At 39.8% G+C, this 24,363-nt stretch overlaps 1 protein-coding gene across 3 annotated transcripts in view; it reads right to left on the reverse strand.

Annotated features, from left to right (window-relative positions):
- FBXO38 (F-box protein 38) overlaps nt 1–2,020 on the reverse strand; it is a 54,749-nt gene extending 52,729 nt beyond the window's left edge. For all 3 annotated transcript variants that reach the window (XM_044231919.1, XM_044231913.1, XM_044231903.1), the window contains exon 1: nt 1,939–2,020. The gene's annotated coding sequence lies outside the window, so the exon portion shown is untranslated. The remainder of the gene's footprint in view (nt 1–1,938) is intronic.
- Nucleotides 2,021–24,363: the final 22,343 nt, after the last annotated feature.

Below are 24,363 nucleotides of genomic sequence, written 5' to 3' on the forward strand. Positions count from 1 at the left end.
TCCCAATATCTTCAATCATCCATCTGGTCGAGGGCTTTCCTGCCCCTCAGGTTCTAATGCCTTTCTTTAGTTTCTATTGGCTTCAGCTTGCTCATATCAAAATAATCTTGCATGTCACTTAATCTGACCTAACATCATAGATCCTAACATCACAGAACTTCCATGTCTACTACCTAGGATAGCCTCTCTTGCCTAAGGCGATGCCACACCACATCTACCAAACTGCTCAAATAAAAAAAACATAGAATTCTAGTGCCAAAAGGATCTAGAAATCATCCAGTCCAAGCCCTCACCTTCCAGATAAGGAAAAGTGAGACCCAAAGAGGTAAGCTGGTTTGTCCAAAGACACAAAGTCAGAAAGTACAAGGGCTGAAGCAAGGATACAGGTCTTAAATTCCAGTGCAAGACCAATTTTATTTTACTACGTTACTTTGCCTTAATGAAAAGTCGTTTTTCCTTTTTCTCTTATTCTATGCCTTCATATCTTTTTCACTAAAGTGTGTACCTGCAAGCACACATTCATTTAAACAAACCACGCAAGGGGTGCCTGGTTGGCTCAATTGACATAGCATATGGCTCCTGACCTCAGGGTTCGAAGTCTGAACCCCATGCTAGGTGTAGATTATTTTAAAATAAAATCTTAAGAAATAAATAAACACACACACACACACACGTGCACGCACAAGTCCATATTCATTACCCTAAGAAAACATAAGAAATCACAGCATTGTAAATTTTAAAAGGAGGAAAGAACCCTTAGGGTCACCTAAACCAGTAACTGTCAGAAATTAAAAATTACAAGCACAGATTTTCCAGTCTATAGGACTACACCAATATGTAGCTTTCCACATCCCACCTCTTCTCTCTCCCAGAATATCCTGGTCTTATAAAGCCATTATTTTTTTCTTCAGTTGTGCTGCGCGTATGGGAAAGAGGATTAAGAATCAGGGTCCTAATCCAATGCGCTCATTTGCCAGCTGAGAAATCTCAAGTCCAGAGAGTGCAAAGGAATTTGCCCAAAGTAACAGCAAGTTAAAAGCAGCTTTAAGACAAAAAACAAGATCTCCCATTCTTCCCCCAGGAGTGTTTTCACACTGCTGGTCTAGATTTATAAAACGAAGTCGTCAGGACAGAGCTTCTCCCTGCACAAGAACTTTCCTAAGTACCCAGTTTGCCCTTGGCCAGTTTGGTGCCTGGAAAGAAACACGGTAGACATCTCTTATCGGTCAACTCCTGGCTACCCAGGAGGCAGGGAAAACAAGCTTTTCAGGTCTGTCTCTAAGACTCCTTTAAAAGGAGCTGAGAACCTGAGCTTCAGAGCTGGGAGATGCATCAGAGACTACTAACACTTTCATTTTACAGATAAGCCAACTGCGCTACAGAGAGGGTAACGCACCTGGGCAAGGTCACACAGAGAGTCGGTGGCGAGGTAAAACTAGAACTTGAGGCTCCTGATAGCAGAGCCGGCCGCCTCTCAAAAAAAATGTACTCATTGCGTCTTGCTCAGAGACATCCCTCGGTACACTGACTACAGGTCTTCCTTAACTTACTGGCTTTATCACTGACAACGTAAAAATCGTAGAATTCGTGACGCTCGGGGTGGGAGGGTGTCCCATAAATTGCCCAGGCCAACCCCCTACCCCGCCCCCATTCTGAAGAAACCCGAGACCCAAAGAAGGTTTTGTATGTTAGACTCTTCGGCCAGCTCTGGACAAGGTAAGCAAACCCCGCAACCAGGGCCTACAAGGCCAAGACCCACAAACCCAATCCTTGCTCTCCCGGGAGCTCTAGGCCTGAAAGGAGTCCGAGACCGAGAGCCCAGGCGGTCGGGAGTTCGGGAGCCCCGGAGATCCCACCCGGCTGCCTCCTCCCCGCCGCCCACACGCCCCGCTCTGCGGCCTGCTGCCGGTCCCCGGGCCCATTCCGCTGCCGCCTCACCTACGCCGGCCCTCCGTCTGTTATTGTGGTTGAGAGGGAGGGAGAAACGCGACCAACACTTCCCGCGGCCCCCACCGCCTGGGCGCTTCCGCTTCCGCCGCAGCTCGGGCATTTCCGGAGGGTTGCCTTCCGGGGCTGGGCTCGGTCCGTATGTCCATGTTGGGTGTGGGACGCTGTCGTCGACTCATGGCAGCCATGTTGAGAGTGGCTGTTTGTGGGGTGATGGAGCCCGTCCATGTTCCCGTGACTGCTTTGCTGCGCCGGAAGTGCCCAGCGTCTGAGGCTGGGGCGGCAGTCACTTTTCTGTGGTTTGCGTCTCACTTTACTGCTGTCGGGGGTTTTGGGTAAGCTTTTGGACCTTGCGTTGGGCGTTTGCAAAGCCACTGCATTCCAGTAGGGATTTTTCCAGAATTCATTTAGCTAAAAAAAGAAAATCGCCCTTGTCTATTTTGGGGACGTTGTTTCTGCACATAATTAATAGTATTTTATAGGTTCCAAAGGGCTCTCACGTGAGTGTCCCATCAAGAACTCCCTACCACTCTGACAGACAAGGTTAGGAATCAATCGGTTTTTTTTTCATTGTTTAATGGATAAAATTTTTTCTTCAGAGATTGACTTAATGTAACACAGGTGGACTGAAACTCAGAATTTTACCTTCCACATCCCACGTTCTTGCCGCTGCATACATGTAAGTGAAATTGATAAAAATGCATAAACTAAAAATAGATACAAATAACCTTTAGGAAAGTTAGTGTGCATGAGACCCAGTTTGACAAGACACAGGGCCAACTAGACGACTCTGCTGTAAAAGACCTGAAGATGAACTTCGGGGGGTGGGGGGCGCTGCCCTTCCTAGTCCCTTCTTGATGCCCAAACTGGTTTTTCCTCTTTCCCTTCTATGGTTTAGCATCATAGGTTTCAGTTTATCATGACAGTCACAGTTCTAGATATGTCATTCCAGGTGTCAAATCAGGTGTCTTGATTTAGGGCTCTGGGAAGAAAAAGCAACAAAACCTCATCGTATTTATATACTGTTCATCTTAATCCCCATTTTCATGTCATGTCATTCCTGTAAGTGAAAATAAAGTCCTGTTCCCATGTTAGTTGCTTCCATCCATTCCTTTCATATTTGAACTTAAATAAATCAAACAGTAACAAACCTTGGCTTTTCCTGTGTTCTGGATTGTTTAGGAAAACAAATAGGGATTATATATGAAAATGTTTAGCACTGATCCTGGCATAGATACAAGGGATTGAATAAAGTCTACTTCAGTGCAAATGGGTTGAATCTTTGAAGTATTACTGAATGGGGTTAGCATTCCTCCTTCAGTAAAGAGTACTATGGGGGGACCAGAAATACTCACAAATAAGATATGTTTCCTACTTCAAATTTAGAAAGGGAAATGAAAGTTTACAAATATTGTAATAAATGCTGAATAGAGATGTTTTCTGAGTGCTATCAGTGCCTGCTGTGTATAAATAGACTTAAAAACTCATTTTAACATTATTTGTCTAGGATTTTATTTATTCCTTTGTTGGGGGGGTCCCAGAGGGAGAGGAACAAGCAGACTCCCTGCTTAGTGCACAGCCAGATGTGGGGCTCAATCTCAGGACCCTGAGAACATGACCTGAGCCAAAATTAAGAGTTGGTCACTTAACCGACTGAGTCACCCATGCACCACAGTTTTAACATTTTAAGGTAGAAGATGTGCTTACCTTTACTAAACTCCCAAGATTTTTTTGTTCCTTGGTGATGGGGGTTTTTATTAGAGTCGGAAGCTAGTGTTCCCTGCTCTAATACAGTAGCATCAACAGGGAAGCTCTGCCCTCTACAGTGAAATCTGCCCTACGCTAAATGGCCCTGAGCCACCGTTTTTTTTTTTTTTAATTCTTACTCCCTGCTTTTTAATTAGTTTTTTAAAAAATTTTATTTTTTATTCATGAGAGAGAGAGAAGCAGAAGGAGAAGCCGACTCTCCGAGGAGCAGGGAGCCCGACACAGGACTCACGCTTAACAGAGTGAACTACCTAGGCGCCCCTTAATTAAATTTTTTTAAAGATTTTATTCATTTATTTGACAGACAGAGATCACAAGCAGAGAGAGGGAGGGAAGCAGGCTCCCTGCCAAGCAGAGAGCCCGATGCGGGGCTCGATGTAGGGTCTGATCCCAGGACCCTGGGATCATGACCTGAGCCAAAGGCAGAGGCTTTAACCTACTGAGCCACCCAGGTGCCCCTTAATTAAATTTTTAAATATGTCTTATTTCTGGAATTCCCATAGGTTCTAGTACCAACCTCTTTTCTCCTTTGAAATTTTCTTAGGCCCTTAGACAAGGGCTGACCATTTGTTAGAAGGCGTTAACACTTAAGAGAACAAGGTCTGGTTGAGGATAGGGGACAGGTTTGTTCAGGTCTCCTTCTTATGGCTCTGGGGCCTGTGTAATGCACAACTGCAGGAGGTACCATGCACATTGGGGTCATCCACATTACCCTTGGAGTTGAGTAATGTGGCAGAACTCAGCTCTGAATTAAATACAGGAATTTTTGAGAAGTAAATCCTTTTAAAGCTATTTCAACTGAAAAACTATTCAGTGGTCAGCAGTGCAGGCGTTATAATTCTAGAAGTTTAGAAATATGTGCTTCAAGTATGAGTTCCTCTGCTTACTGGCAGAGACCATGAGCAAGCATTTCCATTCTCAGCTTCAAGTTTTTCAAGTATAAATGGACATCATTATGGTACCTACATAGTAAACCACAGCAGATTTTAGTGGTTTAACACAATTTGTTATGATCTATCATGATTCCGTGGGTTGACTGGACTTGGCTGTGTGGTTCTAGCTTGGAGGTCTCTCACACATTTGCAGTCAGGTGTCAGCTGAAGCTGTAGTTTACTTCAGGCTCAAATGAATGCTATTATGTATGTTATTGGCAATTCAGGCTGGACTCCCTCTTTGGAGTATCAGCTAGAGCTAGCCCATAGAGTGCCTGCACATGGCCTCTTTCTCTGGTTTGGATTTCTCACAACAAAATGCTTGCTGAGGGAGCCCTCAGAGACTGTACATGCAGAGAGTGAGCTGTTCCAAGCAATATAGGAGGACTTCTTATGATCTAGCCTTGGATCCCAGAAGTTACTTCTGCCACAGTCTATTGGTCAAGAAGACACAAAGCCAGCCTTGATTCAAGGGGAGAAAAAATAAGACTCCACCCCTTAATTGAAGGAGTAGCAAGGAATTTGTGACCATCTTTAATTTACCAACAACCTCATTTGTTTGTTTTTAATTTTTTTTGGACATATGTAGATTTTGTTAGCACAGGTGACAAAAAGAAAGCCTGGTAACCGAACCAGTACAAACAGTTTTGAGTTTGCACATGAATCATTCTTCACATGTTTTTTTAAATTGTGTAAAAATATACATAACATAAAATTTTCCATCTTAAATATTTTAAGTGGATTTCAGTGGCAATAATTATATTTACATTGTCATGCAACAATGACTGCCATCTACCTCCAGAACCTTTTTTTTTTTTAAATCTCCCCAAATTGAAACTCTATACCCACTAAACAACTTCCATCTCTGCCCAGGCCCCCAGCCCCTGGCAACTATTCCACTTTTTGTCTCTGGATAACTGGAAACATCTATTATTTGTCCTTTTGTGTTTGGCTACTTTCACTTAGCATAATGTCTTTAAGCTTCATCCCTGTGTGGCACGTGTCAGAATTTCCTTCCTTTTTAAGGTAGAATAATACTCCATAGTATGTATATACAAAATTTTGTTTGTCCATTCATCCATCTATGGAAATCTGGGTTGTTTCTACCTCTTGACTACTATGAACAATGTTTCAGTTACCTTGAGTTTGCAAATCTCTCTTCTAGATCCACCTTTCCATTCTTTCACATAAATATCCAAAAGTGGATTGCTGGATCATATGGTAATTTTATTTTTAATTTTTCCATATCAGCTGCACCATTTCACATTCTCACCAGCAGTGCACAAGAATTCCAGTTTCTCCACATCTTTGCTCTCTTCTGTTCTTTGTGGGGAAATATTTGTAACCCACTTAGAACAGTGCCTAGCATGCATCAAAACTCCACAATGCTTAGCTGTTATTATGTCACTGTCCAAAGGCCTCTTTTCTTTCCTTCTTCTCAGCTATAGTTGAAGATGAACTCTTAGCATGTGTTATTTCTGAAGTTCATTTTCAAAGCATTTTAAACTTTACCAAATTACATAAGGAAATCCTAAGAAAGGATATTATACATAGGTATATACATAGAGAACTGCAGTTTCAAAACCAAATACAAGGTGATTAATTAGGGAAAAAAAGAACACCAAAATAAACAGCAAGTTGAAAAAAAGAGAGAGAGAGAATGAAGGAAAATGGGAAGAAAAAGAGAAACAGAGAGAAGAATCTACATGGGAGGCTTTTGTAAGCCTGAGCTCTGTAGTGAAGAATCAAGCAACAAGGACTTTGCTTCTTTTATTTATGTTTGGACCAAACTGCACCAGATCAAAGTTATGTCATAGGAAAGTGAAAAGATTGAGGATGAAACTTAAGAAACTAACAAGCTTTTTTTTTTTTTTTTTTACAATTACTCGTATTGTGTGCTCCCTGTCACTATATCTAGGCCAGATCTTTTAGCCTGATCTCTAGAGATACGAGAACAAAGAAGTTTCTCTTTAGAAAATCGTTTGAAATGTCAAGAACAATTTATGATTAGTTAACATTTATTAAGAAGATTTCATGGAAACCGGGAATATATTAGACACTAGGGCTGCAGAGATGACCAAGAACCAGTCTCTGTTCCCAGGCAGGCTGGAAGACACATACAAAGAACATTTCAGGGGATACCAGGATACCCCGCAACACAGCAGGCACCTAGTGAGACCAAGCTGTTAGCAGCTACACTTGAACTCACTTGAACTAAAGCTACACTTTAACTCACTTTTCATTCCCCTATGGGATTCTGTGACACTGCTTCTTAATTGTGTTTCTTTCTCTTTAATCATCCTGGCTCTAGTCTCTCCCCTGCAAAGTCTCACTTTCATTGTGTTTGTTTTGGTTTTGCATTCTTTTATTCACAGTGTCACTCTACCAGTCATTTCAATACGTCATCACATTTAATCCAATGAATTGTGACCCCATTTTATAAATAATGCAACTCAGGTTCAGAGAGGTTAAGTTTTTTGCTAAAGTTCGCACAGCTGGTAAATTGCAGAGAATCATTATGAAATCTGAGTGATACGACTTCAAAACCCATATTCCTTATTACTAAATGGTACACTCTTGTAATTTTTCCTCCAAATGAAAATCTGATTAATCTTCCTAAAGCATACTGTGGATTGTGTCAACAGCTTCTTTGTGATTGAATTTTTAACCTTCATGTATACATTTGTAGCTTGTTAATCAGATGTCCAAGGCCCAATACACATTGGTTGTGGCCTACCATTTCAGTCGTGTTTCCCTTCACAAACTGTATTCCAGCTGCACATAGGATTCACTATTTCTCCCCTTGCATACCCTGTGATTCTACCCCTCATGTTAGCCGAATGAACAAGTTACCTCCCTGTAAGCAGAAGGTGAATCAATGTCATTCAGCTATTACAAGGAAAGAAATGGAAGGTGGGCCCCTAGGTGAACCCAATACTGCAACAGAAACTGATGGTCCTTAAAATCCAAAGATAACAGGGAGATAACAGTCATAATTTTTAAAAGCTGATTGCATTTTGGGCCTCATATGACTTATTCATTCATTCAATATATATTTCCCAAGGGCTTACTCGGGGGCCAGACATTGGACTAGGTGCAAGGAAGTAATTATGATGGCAGACCTTCAGTTTGGTAAGGGAAGACAGATAAATAAACAGAGAAGTGAACTGGTTTCTCAAAATTGAACATATGTGGGAGATGGGCACACAGTTAAGTTTTGTTGAAGGAAGGAGTTCATGAATAAATGGATAAATCTAATACACTCAATTTTTCCTTTTAAATGCTTCAATTGCTTCATAAATGAAACCTTCCCAAATAAATATTTGTAATTCTATTTAATTAAACATATAAATATGATAAATGACAACTTCTTGAAATGCCAATAATAGTTTTAATAAAATTATTATTCTTTCAGCTTAAAATTCTAAGTTTAAATCAATACTCAATTAAAAACTCTGAATTAGATAGGATTCATCCATTATATTCTTTAATATGCTATATTTTCTTAAAATATGACAAGTATTTTTTTCAAGATTTTATTTATTTATTTGACAGAGAGATCACAAGTAGGCAGAGAGGCAGGCAGAGAGAGAGGGGGAAGCAGGCTCCCTGCTGAGCAGAGGGCCCCATGCGGGGCTCGATCCCAGGACCCTGAGATCATGACCTGAGCCGAAGGCAGAGGCCTAACCCACTGAGCCACCCAGGCGCCCCAAAATATGACAAGTATTTTAAATGACATTTATAGATTATTTCTGAACACCTGATAGTAATACAGATATAATTCAATCTACATTTCTATATTTACATTTAATCTTTTGGGGATTATAAGACACTTAATAATGTAAAAAAAATTCTCTTTCCTGTATCTGGAGATTTTAGTTGCATATTATTTGGAGGGGTGTTGGACTGGGTTCTAGTGTTCCCTTATTCCCACCCCCACTCCTTTTCCTTTTGGCTCATGAGCTTAAGGACACTTGACTGGGAGATAGCAGCCATTATCTCCTCATGTAGACAGAGTCTGTATGGATGAGGATGAAACCAACACTTAAAAGACTAGCAGAGGGCAGAGATGGACTCCTGGTATCACTCAAGTCTGTGGCTGAGCTTTAGTTAAGACCCACTCTGAATCCTCGTAATTGTATGAACCTCCACGTTTATTATTTAGCCTAAGCTAAGTTGCAGTTGGATTTTAATCACTCTTTTTTTTTTTCCTAAGATTTACTTAAGAGAGAGGAGAGAGGGCAGAGGGAGAGGGAGAGAGAAAATCTCAAGCAGACGCCATACTGAATGTGGAGCCCAATGTTGGGGGGGGGCTCAATCTTACAAACCCAAGATCATGACCTGAACCAAAACCAAGAGTTGGATGGATGCTTAACCAACTGAGCTACCCAGGTGCCCTGGATTTTTATCACTCTTAACCAAAAGAATCCTGATATATCTCCTATGATTGCTAGCCATTATCCTCCCTTATTTTCTCAAACCTTCACAAAATGTTTGTTTCCCCAAATAGCCTTGAAAGTGCTTGAGGAATGAAGGAAGATGGGGAAGGTCTCACTTATACCAGAGTGGTAGGGAATGAGGCGTCAGTATCAGGTGAAATGGAAGCTGATAGGGAACTCTGCAAATTTAGAGATACAGAGCAAGTAGTAAGAACAGAAATTCCCTGGGGTCCTCTTGCCAGACTTCCCATTGTTTGTGAAATGGGAAGTCAATTTTGTATGATTATGAAAGCATGTTTTCCAGAAGGCTTAGATCTCTGGGTGACATTTCCTTGCTTTCTACCAAGATTAAATAGAGTGTTATCATGATACAAAAGGGCTAAATAGTTAATTGTAGTAAAGGCAAAAAAAAAAAAAAAAAAAAAAGCAAGGAATTCTTGGGAGGGAAGAAAGCATCCAGAGAGGATAGTGTCAACGTATCTGTTGTTTTTGCTTGACTTTCATTCATTTATCCTGGCAATAGTGCCTCAATATTCCTTTCAGGAATAGTTCTTTATCCTCTTCCAGTCCATATAGAAGGGCTCCACCACCCCTGGCTCCTGCAGTGTCTTATAATTCAGTCCATTCCAATGAGAGTTACGCATGCCTGTAGTCATAGCTTCCAGACTGAGTCAGGAATTTTGTTCCAACTAGTCTAATAAGCTTCAAATATTTTTTTGAAGCTTTGATCTTATATTTTTAAAGATTTTTTTTATTAACATGTATTATTTGTTTCAGGGGTACAGGTCTGTGATTCATCAGCCTTACCAATTTCATAGTACTCACCATAGCACATACCCTCCCCAGTGTTCATCTCCCAGCCATTCCCCCCACCCCCTTCCCCTCCAGCAACCCTGTTTGTTTCCTGAGATTAAGAATCTCTTATGGTTTGTTTCCCTCTCTGGTTTCTTTTTTCATTCCCCCCACTTCCCCAATAATCCTCTGTCTTATTTCTGAAATTCCTCATATCACTGAGATCATATGATACTTGTATTTCTCTGATTGTTGTATTTCACTTAGCATAACACCCTCTAGTTCTATCCATGTCCTTGCAAATGGCACAATTTTGGCTTTTTTGATGGCTGCATAATATTCATACACACACACACACACACACCCCACATCATCTTTATCTACTCATCTGTTGATGGACATCTAGGTTCTTCCCATAGTTTGGCTATTGTGGATATTGCTGCTATAAACATTGGGGTGCACATGCCCCTTCATATCACTACATTTGTATCTTTAGAGTAAATACCCAGTAGTGCAATTGCTGGGTTGTAAGGTAGCTCTGTTTTCAACTTTTCGAGGAACCTCCATACTGTTTTCCAGAATGGCTGCACCAGCTTGCACTCCCACCAACAGTGCAATAGGGTTCCCCTTTCTCTGTGTCCTTACGAACACCTATCATTTTCTGACTGGTTAATTTTAGGCTTTCTGACTGGTGCCAGGTGGTGTCTCACTGTGGTTTCAATTTCCCTGATGTCGAGTGATGCTGAGCACTTTTTCATGTGTCTGTTGTCCTTTTGGATGTTTTCTTCAGATAAATGTCTGTTCATGTCTTCTGCCCATTTCTTGATTGGATTATTTGTTCTTCGGGTGTTTTGGTAAGTTCTTTATAGATTTTGGATACTAGCCTTTTCTCTAATAGGTCACTTCAAATATCTTCTCCCATTCTGTTGGTTGTCTTTTGGTTTTGTTGAGTTTCCTTTGCTTTTTATTTATTTATTTTTGGGGGGGCAGACACGTCTTTCATTCAGGAAATGCATCTTTCCTCCTGGTTCACACCTGGCAGAGGGAGGTGTGTGGCTTCCCGCCTTCCTCAGAGCATCCCCTGTGCGAGGTTACCCCTGCAGGCTGGTGCTTCCCCGCAGTGGATCCTGGGGCCAACTTTCCGCAGCCATGCAGCTCTACCTACTCAAATCCTGTTTTAGAAATCGGCTCTTCCACGCTAAGATTTACAATAAAAATAAAATAATTTGCTCTGTAAACTATAGTAGAAAGTTTCAAGTGTCTTTAAAATGATCTTCCATGCAATGGAAAAAGGCTTTTGTGTGTTTTATCTTGATGAAGTCCCAATAGTTCATTTTTTTTTAAAGATTTTATTTATTTATTTGTCATAGAGAGAGAAGCGAGAGCAAGCATAGGCAGACAGAGTGGCAGGCAGAGGCAGAGGGGGAAGCAGGCTCCCTGCCAAGCAAGGAGCCCGATGTGGGACTTGATCCCAGGACGCCGGGATCATGACCTGAGCCAAAGGCAGCCGCCTAACCAACTGAGCCACCCAGGCATCCCCCAATAGTTCATTTTTGCCCTTGCTTCCCTTGCCTTTGGCAATGTTTCTAGGAAGAAGTTATTGCAGCTGAGGTCAAAGAGGTTGCTGCCTGTATACTCCTCAAGGATTTTGATGGATTCCTGCCTTACCTTGAGGTCTTCCATCCTTTTTGAGTCTATTTTTGTGTGTTGTGTAAGGAAATGGTCCAGTTTCATTCTTCTGCATGTGGCTGTCCAATTTTCCCAACACCAGTTGTTGAAGAGACTGTCTTTTTTTCATTGGACATTCTTTCCTACTTTGTCGAAGATTAGTAGTTAACCATAGAGTTGAGGGTCCATTTCTGGGCTCTCTATTCTGTGTCTGTTTTTGTGCCAGTACCATACTGTCTTTTTTTATTTTTTTAAAGATTTTATTTATGTATTTGACAGACAAGAGATCACAAGTAGGCAGAGAGGCAAGCAGAGAGAGGGAGGAGAAAGCAGGCTCCCCGCCGAGCAGAGAGCCCGATGCGGGGCTCAATCCCAGGACCCTGAGATCATGACCTGAGCCGAAGGCAGAGGCTCAACCCACTGAGCCACCCAGGTGCCGCAGTACCATACTGTCTTGATGACTGTAACTTTGTAATAGAGCTTGAAGTATGGAAAGGCTCAAACTTTTTATTAGAAATTTCAGGGAAGGAAATCTGTCTTCTACTGAAGCTGTTAAGTCTAGAACCACCTAGATCTGCCACAATCTGCAGAACCACCTAGATCTGCCTAGATCTGGGGTGGGGTGGTTGATGTCTGTCTGAAAATGAAGACTTCAAAGAAAGCATAGATAGATCCCAAAAACAGAGAGAAAAATTTCTGGCAACTTTTTCTGAAACTCTCATCTAGCCATGCCTGGGTCAGAACTTCCTCTTTATTTTTCAGATGCGCGCACACACACACAATTTTTTTTTTTCAATTTCAGTCACTTTGATTTGGATTTTCTTTTTGCTGTTACTCTGACAAAATCGGTTATGTTACATGTGGTTTCCCCACTAGAGGGTGTAGCTCCCTCACTGTGCTAGGAGGAAGACCTTTATTTTTTTTTTTCCCCCTTTTCTTTTTTTTCTCCCCCAGAGAGGGAATACTAGCATGCTGGCATTTACTGTCAGAGACACTTGTTGGGAATGGTGCAGGATCCCAGCCACAGAGTTTACCTCCCTCATGGGGCCCTTGGCTTAGGACTAGGAGAGCAGTCAGATAATCAGTCATGGCTACAGGCATAGGAAATGGGATAAGACTAAGGTACCAGCTGAAGACTTCATCTTGAGAACCATGAAGCTTCCTTGGTCTTAAAAAGGAGACTGGTTTTTGTCTTCCATGGCAAATCTGATCGGCAAGGCATGCCTAGATTGTTATGTTGAGAAAGATTTTGAGGCCACACAGAGCTCAGTGGAATGTACAATCATTGATTACTGATACCCAGTGTGGGCACAGGGAGAGGCAGGGTTGGAGATGATACTTTTCATCTGTGAGTGAGATGTTTCTCAATAGGAGTACCATTGGCGTTTTGGAAGGGTTGTTTCTTCACAGTGTAGGACTCTTCAGTGCATTATAAAGCCTTAGTCCACGGAATGCCAGTAGGACCACTCCAGTCTTTGTGACAAGCAAAAGTCACAGACACATATTTTAATGGCTCTTATGAGAATAGTACTACTCAACATAAAGCTCATTAGGTTTGACCAAGAGGGGACGGACTTGGATTTACCTGAGAAATGAACTAGAGCTTCTTAAATTCTTTAAGCAAAGGGGGAATAAATGAGTTTCTTGAGTTTTGTTTTTTAGATTCTGAGATCAGATGGACTTGGATTTACCTGAGAAATGAACTAGAGCTTCTTAAATTCTTTAAAGCTAGTGGAGAATAAATGAGTTCCTTTGTTTTGTTTTGTTTTAGATCCTGAGATCAGACTGAGCTTGCCATCATTGGGGGATGGTGATTGAGAATGGGGATGGAAATGAAGGGTTTCCTTCATGGAAATGAAGGGTTCCATTCCATTCCTTATGGAGACAGGGAGTCAAGTAGAACATGACAAGAGGTCATTCACGTGTCATTCTGGGTGGAGGGAAGCGGAGGGAGAGTCTGAGCTATGGGGAAAGAAGTATTCTTGAGAGGTCAGTGTTACTTGGGGTATCCTAATCCCACCTGAAGATTCCAGAGAGACCTAAATGTGTCTCTTTTGGTCAGTGTTATCTTTATATGACTGTTCTCAGAGAGCTGCCCTCCACTCTGTACTTCTGAATCCACTGAATAATATCCATCACCTTTAATTATTTTTGGAATAAGATATATGAGTCAATGAATGAAAAAATAAATGAATAAAATATTCCTTATCCCTTAAAAGTTCAAATACCACCTATTTTCATATTCTTCTTGCCCCTCTCAATGCCTTGAAAGAGAAGTGAAAAAAGAGGGTTTTGAGCAACAGGCATGATATTGTTGCCACTTTCAAGTTTTGCATTTGTCAATGCCCTTCAGCCGAAGAACACCAGGAACATTTGAGTTGAACAAGTTGCGTTTATAATTTGTTGTGGAGAGGGAGAACGCACATGGGAAGTCATAGGGCAGCTCAGTAAAAGGGTATTAGGAAACATTTACTGTAGGATTTGGGATTGTTAAACTAATTGGGGGAAAATTTAAGGAAGACTGGCTTTGCTGTAGATTGTATGCCCTCAAGAGTGGAGCATTTCTGAGCTCTGAGATCTCAGAAAGTCTTATTTAGAAAGAAGGAAGAATAGCCAAAGGCTAAAGCTGTAATTGGTGGAGAAGCAGCAGTCACTTACATTAGTCTAGTTAGGGGATGTTTGGCATTTTGTAGATTGCATAATGTTCAAGTTTAGCCTTTGTTCAGGTGTGATCATGGAGTAGTACTGTCTTTGTCTTGATTCATCGCAGCTTTGCTGGGTGTTAATGTTCCATGAAATTGTTTAAGTTGAACAGGACATCAAGGCCTAGCTACTATAGGAGGCTAACCTGCAACAATGCCAAGATTGGCTCCAAGAAGTCATGCGGTTTTTTCTTCCCCACATATTTTTAAACTTTTTTTTAAAATTTATTTATTTGACACAGAGAGAGATCACAAGTAGGCAGAGAGGCAAGCAGAGAGAGAGAGGAGGAAGCAGGCTCCCTGCTGAGCAGAGAGCCCGATGTGGGACTCGATCCCAGGACCCTGAGATCATGACCTGAGCCGAAGGCAGCGGCTTAACCCACTGAGCCACCCAGGCGCCCCCCACATATTTTTAAATAGCATTCATTTTCTTGTTTGCTCGCTGGATTATAAACTGCACAAGGACATAGACCTGTTTTGATTACCATTGAGGTCCCAGAATTTAACCAAATTGCAGTCTTATGAGTACTTAAAGAATATTGACCAAATAAATGAATAAATTGTCCAATTAGCCTATCAGACTATGAGTTGCTCAAAGTCAGGGTTCACTTTCTATTCAGCTGTCTATTTCTAGAAACACAATTCTGGCGCATCTAATTAAAAATATCAAGTTAAAAAGGGGCTTTCCATTAGGATAAGATTTATTAATTTTTTGAAAATAAAATAATACCATGAATTCCACTTTTTGAAGGAAAGATGATGCTTAATTCAGATGGGTTCACTCCTGACAAAGGAAAATCATGTCACATCCCAGACTTTTTCGGTCTTTCTGCATTTTCCATTGTACTGAATACGAAGAGTGAGTTTCAAAGCTCTAAGAGAAATCGATATAAATATTTAGAGACCATTTATATGCAACATAACCCTTCTAACCTAGCTGTACTCCAGTGAGGATTTTAAGGGGAGGGAGACCTTGATTTATAAACCCCTGACTTATAGAGAATCCATAGTTACACAGATAGGCTCTCCCCTTCCTTCACCCTGGGGAATCCTCCACTTTGTAATCATGGTGAAAAATTATTAGAGCTTTTATCAAATGTGTGAACTTGTATGTTAAGAAGTACAGGGAGGGACAAACAGTGGTTCACTGAGGTACTCTCAGGAAGTTTTTTCTTTTCTGAACCAGAATTGCCTTATTTGTAAAATGGCCATTACTGTGGGTACCTACTGAGAAAGCTCTTTGAGGCTCACTGTGAGAGTACTCTATGAACTTCAGGCAGGAAGGGTTTTTATTGTTTGGGGCAAAGGACATAGATGTCAAGAGCAAGATAAAGACAGCAATGTGGAAAACATAAATGAAGATATTTGCCCTTTTTGGCCAAATATAATAACAGCAAGCCAATGACTCATTTTGTTCTAAATTATAGTTAATGGGCTTTTGCTGTTGCATTTTTCATGAAAAAGTGGTCCATTTTTTCATGGATTTATTTATTTTAGAGAAGGAGGATGGGCAGAGGGAGAGGAGGAGAAAATCTCCAGCAGACTGCCCGTTGAGTGCAGAGCCTCAGGTAGGGCTCCATCTCACGACTCACATCTGAGTGACCTGAGTGGAAATCAAGAGTCAGATGCTTTACCAATGGAGTCATCCAGCAGCGCCCCCCACAAAAACGGTCCATTTTAAAAAAATAATAAACTAGACACATAGGAGCTACTGGGCAATGATAAAAATGTTCATCTTCTACAAATACTTCCTATGTGACATTGGGCAACAATTAACTTTGGAGTCCATTCTTTTTATATGTAAAAAAGGGAATAATTATATTCCTGCCTACAGGGCAGTATGTGTGGGTCTCACAGGTGCCTTGTTTGGGAAAGTGCTTTCAAAGCTGCAGCAGTCTTTATGAGCATGCATTATTTATGATAGTAGTATATTTTTTCCCCTTTTCCTGCACCTAGCACAGTGTCGTGAACTTACAAGGTACTTATTAAATATCCATGAGACAAATTGATAAATATGAGAAATTATTCTGAAAAATCCTAAAGCTCTAGCCAAATATAAGATCCTAGTCATGAGATAAGATATTGCAAAGTTTAACTTGAAGGCTCTGGATGTCAGATGTCTAGACTCGTCTCTTGGTTTTTACCCTTGTGAGCTATGAGATCTTGGATATGTCCCTAAATTACTCTAAGCCTCAGTTTCATTATCTATAAAATGGGAGTGAATACCAATACCTCCTTCACAGGATAATTTTGAATATTGAATGAGATAATTACTATGTCGTAGCATATACAGTGCCTGGCTTGAAATAAGCACAGAAGTTACATCCATTTATTTGTAAGTTTTCAAAATCCCCATCCTGTATTCTCTTTAATGTGTTTTATAGTTCCATGTATATAAAATGAATATATTTTTCAAAAGTCTGATCATACCATATATATCATTTTATATTCTCTTATTTTCCCTTGTTTAAACTTAACGTTTTGTGCTTATTTTTAGAAAACTAAATATGTAATGTCTAGTAAAATTTCTTTTTATTATATATGGCTTAAAAAGGATGAGCCTTGAAGCAAAATGTTCAGCCAGAGCCTTTGGTTTGCCCAAGCAGATCAATCTTCCAACTGCCCCAGGCTGCATAAGTAACGTATTGGCAGAACCTAAGCCATAACCAGAAAGATGAGGGAGACACATATGCAGAGAGTGTAAAGTCGTGCTTGGTCCCCTCATCTTATCATGAATGCGTCCTGGCCCCAGATTTGGAATGCCTTGAAAATCTGAGAAGAAAGAAACTGCAAGTTAAAGGAGATAAATGTGACAGCTGGGGACTCAGAAAATTCTTATGTGTGAATTGTCTGAAATGGCCAAGCATGAAAAGCACAATGGATTTCTCAACTGGACCAGGACAAAGAGAAGATTGGCAGTAGGGCATAAGTGTACTAAACATCAGGGAGATGAACGTGGACAAGGATATTTTTTTTTAAAGATTTTATTTATTTATTTGACAGACAGAGATCACACGTAGGCAGAGAGGCAGGCAGAGAGAGAGGAGGAAGCAGACTCCCTGCTGAGCAGAGAGCCCCATGCGGGGCTCGATCCCAGGACCCTGAGATCATGACCTGAGCTGAAGGCAGAGGCTTAACCCACTGAGCCACCCAGGCGCCCCTGGACAAGGATATTTAAGTGGCAGAGCCACAATAGGAAAAGGGAGCCAGATTTTATCTAAGAAAATTGTATTTCCCTCCACTGCTACTACTGTCTTTGAAATCATCCAAGAACAATTTGGAAAATGAAAACCTTAGAAAATACTAAATTTCTAGCAAAGTCAGAGGGCATTGGAGCACTGATATTTGTAGAATTACCATAAACAGTGACACAGTTGTTTTCTGTGACTGTTTCCCAAGAAGTATTGACTGCAGTGTACTACAAATTATTGAAACCCATCATTTACTATTAGAATATTTAACTTTTTCCTAGTATGTAACTCTTAAAAATACTATGCTGAACAGATCTGTGCATTATTCTTTGACAACACCTTTAAAACTTTCTAAGGATAGCACCCAGAATAAGCCAGAACAATTTAAAAAAGAACAAAGTTGAAGAATCTACCCTTCCTAATTTCAAACCTTATGGCAAACTTCAGTAATCAAGACAGTGTGATATTGGCATAAGGATGGATATACAGACCAGTGGAATAGAATTTGAGGCTGCAGAAATAAACCCTTGTATTTATGGACAATTGGTTTTCAACAAGGATATTAAGATAATTCAGTGGGTGGAAAGAATAGTCTTCAGTGAATGGTACTGTGACAATTGGATATCCATATACAAAACAATGAAGTTGGATGTCCTGCTCCATACCATATACAAAAATTAACTCAAAATGGATCAAAGACCTAAGTATAAGAACTAATAATGATAAACCTCTTAGAAGAATACAAAGGAGAAAATCTCTGTGACCTTTGGTTAAGCACCAGTTTCTTAGATTTGACAGCTAAAGCATAAGCACCAATAGATAAATTAAACATCACCAAAATTAAAATCTTTTGTACTTCATAGGACATCATTAATAAAGAAAAAAGACAACCCACAGAATGGGAGAAAATATTGCAAATAAATATAAAGAGATTGTATCCAGAATATATAAAGAACTCCTGTAACTCAACAGTAAAAAGGCAAATAATATTATTAAAAGGTGAGCAAAGGATTTGAATAGATAGTTATTCAAAGAAAATAAGACAAATGGCTAATTAGCCTATGAGAAGATATTAAACATCATTTGTCATTAGAGAAAGGCGACTCATAGTCACAAGATACCAATTCATACCCATTAGGATGGTTGTCCTAAAAAAGATGAACAATATCAACCAGTAAGTGTTGATGAGGATGTAGAGAAAGTGGAACCTTCATATATTGTTTATGGGATTGTAAAATGTTGCAGCTGCTTTGAAAAACAGTTTGACAATCCCTCAAATAGTAAACATAGAGTTATTTTTTAACTTGGAAATTCCACTCCTAGGTATTTACCCAAGAGAAATGAAAAGGTTCACCCAAATTTTACATGAATGTTCATAGCAGCATAACTCATGATAGCCAAAACGTGCAAACAACCCAATGCTCATTAATGGACAAATGGATAAAAGCAATGTGGTATAGCCATGCAATGGACTATTACTCCACCATAAAAAGGCATGAATGGATACGTTCTACAACATGGATGTACTTTGATAACCTTATGCTGAATGAAAGAAGTCAGAAGCAAAGAGTCACATATTGTATGATTCCATTCATACTAATTGTTCAGAATAAGCAAATCCACACAGACAGAAAATAGATTAATGGTTTGCCAGGTCCTGGTGGGATGGTAGAAAGGATACATGTTTCTTTTTGATGAAATTAGATAGTGTTGATGGTCACTCTACACTCTAAATACACTAGTGACCAGTGAATTGTATACGCTAAAAGAGTAAAATGATTATTCACTCTGCTTTTAAAATAACACCCTAAGGATAAATTCTTAGCAATGAGAAGTTCTTTTTCATTTCCCTGAAATGGGATCCTAGGGAAGAGCTAAAAATAAAGAAAATATATAAGGATAGTCTGTAAAGTTTCTTTCTAAGAAACCTCAGTGTATGCCATGAGATTATTCATGACCACTACATTGGAAGCCTATGAGATGAGGTCTTGAGATTGTCTGGAAGATACCATTGCACTGGTTGAGGATGACTATGGTATAGATCATATGTCTGAGTGAAAGAAAGAATTGGTAAATATGGAAGGAGAACTAGGGCCTAGATAGGAAGGCCTGTTGATGGGAAGGTGACCAGTTATTTTGGTTTGTCTGAGATTGTTCTGTTTTAGCGCTCAAAGTCTCACATTCCAGGAAAACCTTCAGCCTCAGGCACACCTAGATGGTAGGTTGTCTAGTAGGAAGCAAGACAACAAGGACACTAATGGCTAATAGTTACTGAGGGCCTACCATGACACAGGCATTATGCTAAGCGCCCCTTCTGCAGTATCTTTTTCAGTTCTCACAGTCAGCTTCTCAGGTAATTACTGAGGTTAAGTTATCTGTTCTAGGTCATATGGTTTAAATAGAAGACCTCAAATTTCAATCCTAGTCTATAGAGTCAGAGCCTTTAGTCTTTTTTTTTTCTGAATTTTCTTTTTTTTTTCAATTTATTTATTTTCAGAAAAACAGTATTCATTATTTTTTCACCTTTAGTCTTAACCACCAACTCAGCTGAGAGATTAAGCCAATGCAGTACTTCTAAAACTAAAAAAATGAATTACTTATAAAGGGTGCTTTAAATTTAAAAATGCTTTTTATGCCCAGGGTCCCATTCACCCCCCTTAAGAACCCATTTGCTCATTTGTTCATTCATTCAACAAGTACTTATGGTGCTTACTTGGCACTAGACACTGTATTAAGTGCTAAGAATAAATCCCAAACCTGCCCTCTGACTTCGTGGAGCTTATTTTTGGTGACAGGCCAAACATAAACAGCAAAATAAAATATCTGGCAGTTATGCTAAAGATTATGAAGGAAACAGAAGCACATGGAAACTATCAGAGGTAAATCTATTTTAGGTAGGATGGCCAGGGGAGGTATCTATAAGGGAGATGCATTTAGACTGAAGCTCAGATAATGAGAACAACAAGTCCTATGAAAAGCGGGGGAAAAAATTCTTGTAGGAGAGAGGACAGTTTGCCCAAAGATCCCGAAGCCGCAAAGAGCTTTGTATGTTTGAAAATACCAGGAAAGAAGAGTCAGTATTCATAACGTATTTAGGAAGTCAAGCAGGAAATCTTATCTCAGACGTGTCGATGAGAAGTTGAGGTAGGGAGGTCTTATCAGAGTTCCCAGTTACCACTCAACCACGGGGCAGGACCCAACCATCTGACTGAGTGCTGGGACTTGCTGCTTTAGTCTTGGGTTGAAAAGGGTGATTTTTCATACAACTGTGATTTTCAAACATTTTAGGAACAGATATTTTTTTCACATATAATCTCATATTGAAGCCTAATGTTCAAAACATATAGAGGGTGGCTTCTCTCCTGGGGCTGGAGGTGGGGCTCCCAATCCCAGGGGTTTAGTCCCGGGTTCTCCCCACCCAACCCCCTTATGTACAGTCAGCCAAACTGAAACCCGAGTGACACTTTTAGCTTTACAGAATCACATCTTGAAGACTTCACACACATTTTCCAAAATGTGTAGAAGGGCTTTGTTTTTTGGTTTTTGTTTTTAGTTTTAATTCCAGTGTAGTTAACATACAGTGTTATATGGGTTCCAGGTGTACAATATAGTGATTCAGCAGTTCCATAGATTATCAGTCAGCTTCCCATTAGATTCTTAAAAGAAGTTTCTGTTTTGTGTATGGTGTTTTCACTTACATGTTAGCGAAGCAGTACACGCAGGTATTAGAATATGTAACATTATTAGAAGCACATAACGGGCTGACTCTTATGGAGCATGTATGTTTCTTTTGTATAGACGTCCTTTGATAATAACTGCATGAAACGCCCTAAAACAAAACTTACAGGTCAAACTGTCTATCCTGTAATGATCTCTTAATGGTTTCTAAATATTAGTGCTTGGAAATTTTATTTTGTGCAGACAGGACATAATGATAAAATATGTCTTTCTTCACACTATAAACATCAAAACTTCCTTATCTTAAATGCAGCAGCCAGAGCCTTTGGGATGTCCACTTTGAAAGGCAGATGAGGCTATACAGCCCCGAACTTCAGCTGCATAAAATATATCTGTAACTTGTTAGAAGGGAAAGAACATTCTGGGAAGAGACAAAAATGCCTACAACCACTGTCCAAGTGCTTCTGGAATCATTTTAGTTCATCAAAACCCCCTTTAACTGTGGTGCCCACATCAAAATACCCTGTGTGGTCCCACTCTGGTATTGGCTATCATCCAGTCCTCTGGGATTAAGAGGCTGGAATAGTGAGCAGAGATTTCCTTAATATTTCCTCATTTTATTTTTCTTCCTTCATAGTCCAAGAGTTGGAGTAAGCTGGATTTAGAGGACTTGAGTGACAGTAAATTGTCTATAGGTAGAAGGGGGGCTTGGAGAGTTCCTGAGCACCATGTAATGAACAGATAAGGAGTGAGTTGCCACAGATTTCTACTTCATTGGCTCAGATCACAATATATCCACATATCCATAGATCAGGGGACTTCCCTGTCTATGAAACTTAAATGGCCCTTGTTACTGACAGGAGTGTTTGCCAATTTCAGTTACTTGAGTCATAATTCCTTCCAAATTCATGGCCATTTTTCTTTAAAATATTTTTTGTTGAATGGGTTTCTTTTTTTTTAAACTTCACTACTCATCCTAGAATTATCCTGAACACGAATATCCATGATTATCTTGGATTTGTAATTCTATTTTTTCCTAACATGCTTTAAAGAAAAGCTGTGGCTACTGCAATAAAAAATATTCATTGTCAAATTAGCTAAAATCATCACTAATATTATTAGAAGATACTCATAACTTTTGGGGAAATACTTTTTATGTCTCTCATCTCCTCTTTTAATGAATAAGACTACAAGGTTTGTTTGGGAAGGCTTTACCAAAAAATGGGATCTTTACAATGGGTTCTTACAAGATGAAAATGCTTTCTAAAATTGGATATGAGTATGAAAAGAAGGATAATTTGATTAGAGAGAATTATATACACAAAGACAAAATTGAAATAGCATGGAATCCAAAATAGCTTAAATTACCTAGAACTAAGGTGAGAAAAGGGAATTCTGCTTTTAGGGAGAAAGAATCTAAGTTGAAGAAGGTATTGTAGAGCATGCAAAAAGGTTTATCTCCTACCAGTACTAGAAGTCACTGTTCTAGAGAAAAAGATATCTCAATCAGATTTTCATTTTAGAAGGCCGACACTTATAGTGTAGAGTTAATACAGGAATTGGCGAGCTTTTCCTATGAAGACCTAGGTAGCAATATTTTATAATTTTTAAGCCATGTCATCTCTATTGCAACTACCCAGCTCTGTTGTTGTAGCCTAAAAATAGCCAGAGACAGTACATAGAGTAGTGAGCATGGCTGTGTTCCAGTAAAACTCTATTTCCAAAAATAGGCGACCATAGTTTGCCAACCCCTGTATCAGACTCAGTCCAAGAAGACCATTGGGTGGCCATTGCAGTATACAGGCAAGAGGTGAGGAGAACTTAATATGCAGGCAATAGCAATGAATTTAGAGGTAGGAAAAAAATGAAAACTAGAAATAAGGAGCTTTCATTGCTAGTGGTATATAAGGGGATAGAGGAATAGTGGAGACAGAGATGAATCCTGGTTTACCCCAGAATCTATTTTGACAGAGATGGGTAGATTGAACCATGTGCATTGTCCTTATGTATATCAGAAGTGCTCAAATATTAGCAACTTCATGTGGTTTAATATGGTTCCACCTTATAGAAATACTAGAAGCTTAAGGCTGTAAAAATCATTCTCAGGTAAGAAGTAGAAAACTTACCTTGACTAGACGTTGACCAAAAATATCTGAAACAAAAATGTTTAGGGAAAAGGATCAAGTAAAAAATGTAGTATTGAGGTGCGACCAGTTAATTAACCCGTTAAGGAATCCCATATAAGTTAATAACCATGAAAATCTTAGAAAAATATGTGGCTCCTTCATGCAGGATTTGCCTAGCCATGCCTGATTCCCCAAACACTTCCCCAAATACACTTAGGGTCCCACTGGAGAATTCAACCATAACACATTCTTGGGTTTAATGCTTACTTTAGGCAGAAGAGATTTAAAACCAAGCTTCAGTCTCTGGGACTCAGCAGATCATCCACCAATGGGCCGCTCAGACATTGTATAGACCCCTTTTAGACAAAGTCTAGTTCTTCATAGTCAGCCTGGCTACCTGCTGGCATACCTGCCTACTTTTTTGACTATTGCCTGTCTTAACTATCCTCTTTCCAAACTATCTGCTTATAAGGAAGTGTCTTCCTCTGTTTGGGATCTCTGTGTCAACATCTGCTTACCTAAACTATTAAGAATTCCTATGACTTTCATATTTTATATTCTACTTAACAGCCTTGACTTCTTTCAGCTACTGTATCGAATGTCCTCCCTGCCTCCCCTTCCACTTCACCACACTGCTGGCAGAGTTAGTTTCACATCATGGGTTTCCCTTCCCATTTTTCTGGAGTAAATTAGAAAAAGCTGAGCCCTCTCTTGAGATTTGATAACATGAGGTTGTGCTCTAATCATAAGCCATGTTAGAAACTAATACTGCTTTGTGTAAAAGGAATTTAAACACACACACATACACACACGTACACACAATATACCAGTGTGTGGGAGTATGGTGGGAAAGTATTAGGAAGAGATGGGAGGGGAGATGAATTGATTATCAACTCAAAAAAAATATTTGTCAAATAGTGATTATACCTCTCATCGATCATCTTTTAAGATATCTCACGTCTGAACCCGCTTATGGCAGAGTTTTTAGAATATGGAAAAATGGATTCACCATTGCCATTCATTCTGGTTGAGGTAGTCAATTCATCTCTGAGAGAAACTTCAAAGTTTCAAAAATCCATACATCTAGAAAACAGTTCCTGTTGGCTTGTTTCTTCCCTTAG

This window comes from Neovison vison, chromosome 1 (genome assembly GCF_020171115.1).
Source record: "Neovison vison isolate M4711 chromosome 1, ASM_NN_V1, whole genome shotgun sequence".
Taxonomy (NCBI): Eukaryota; Metazoa; Chordata; class Mammalia; order Carnivora; family Mustelidae; genus Neogale; species Neogale vison.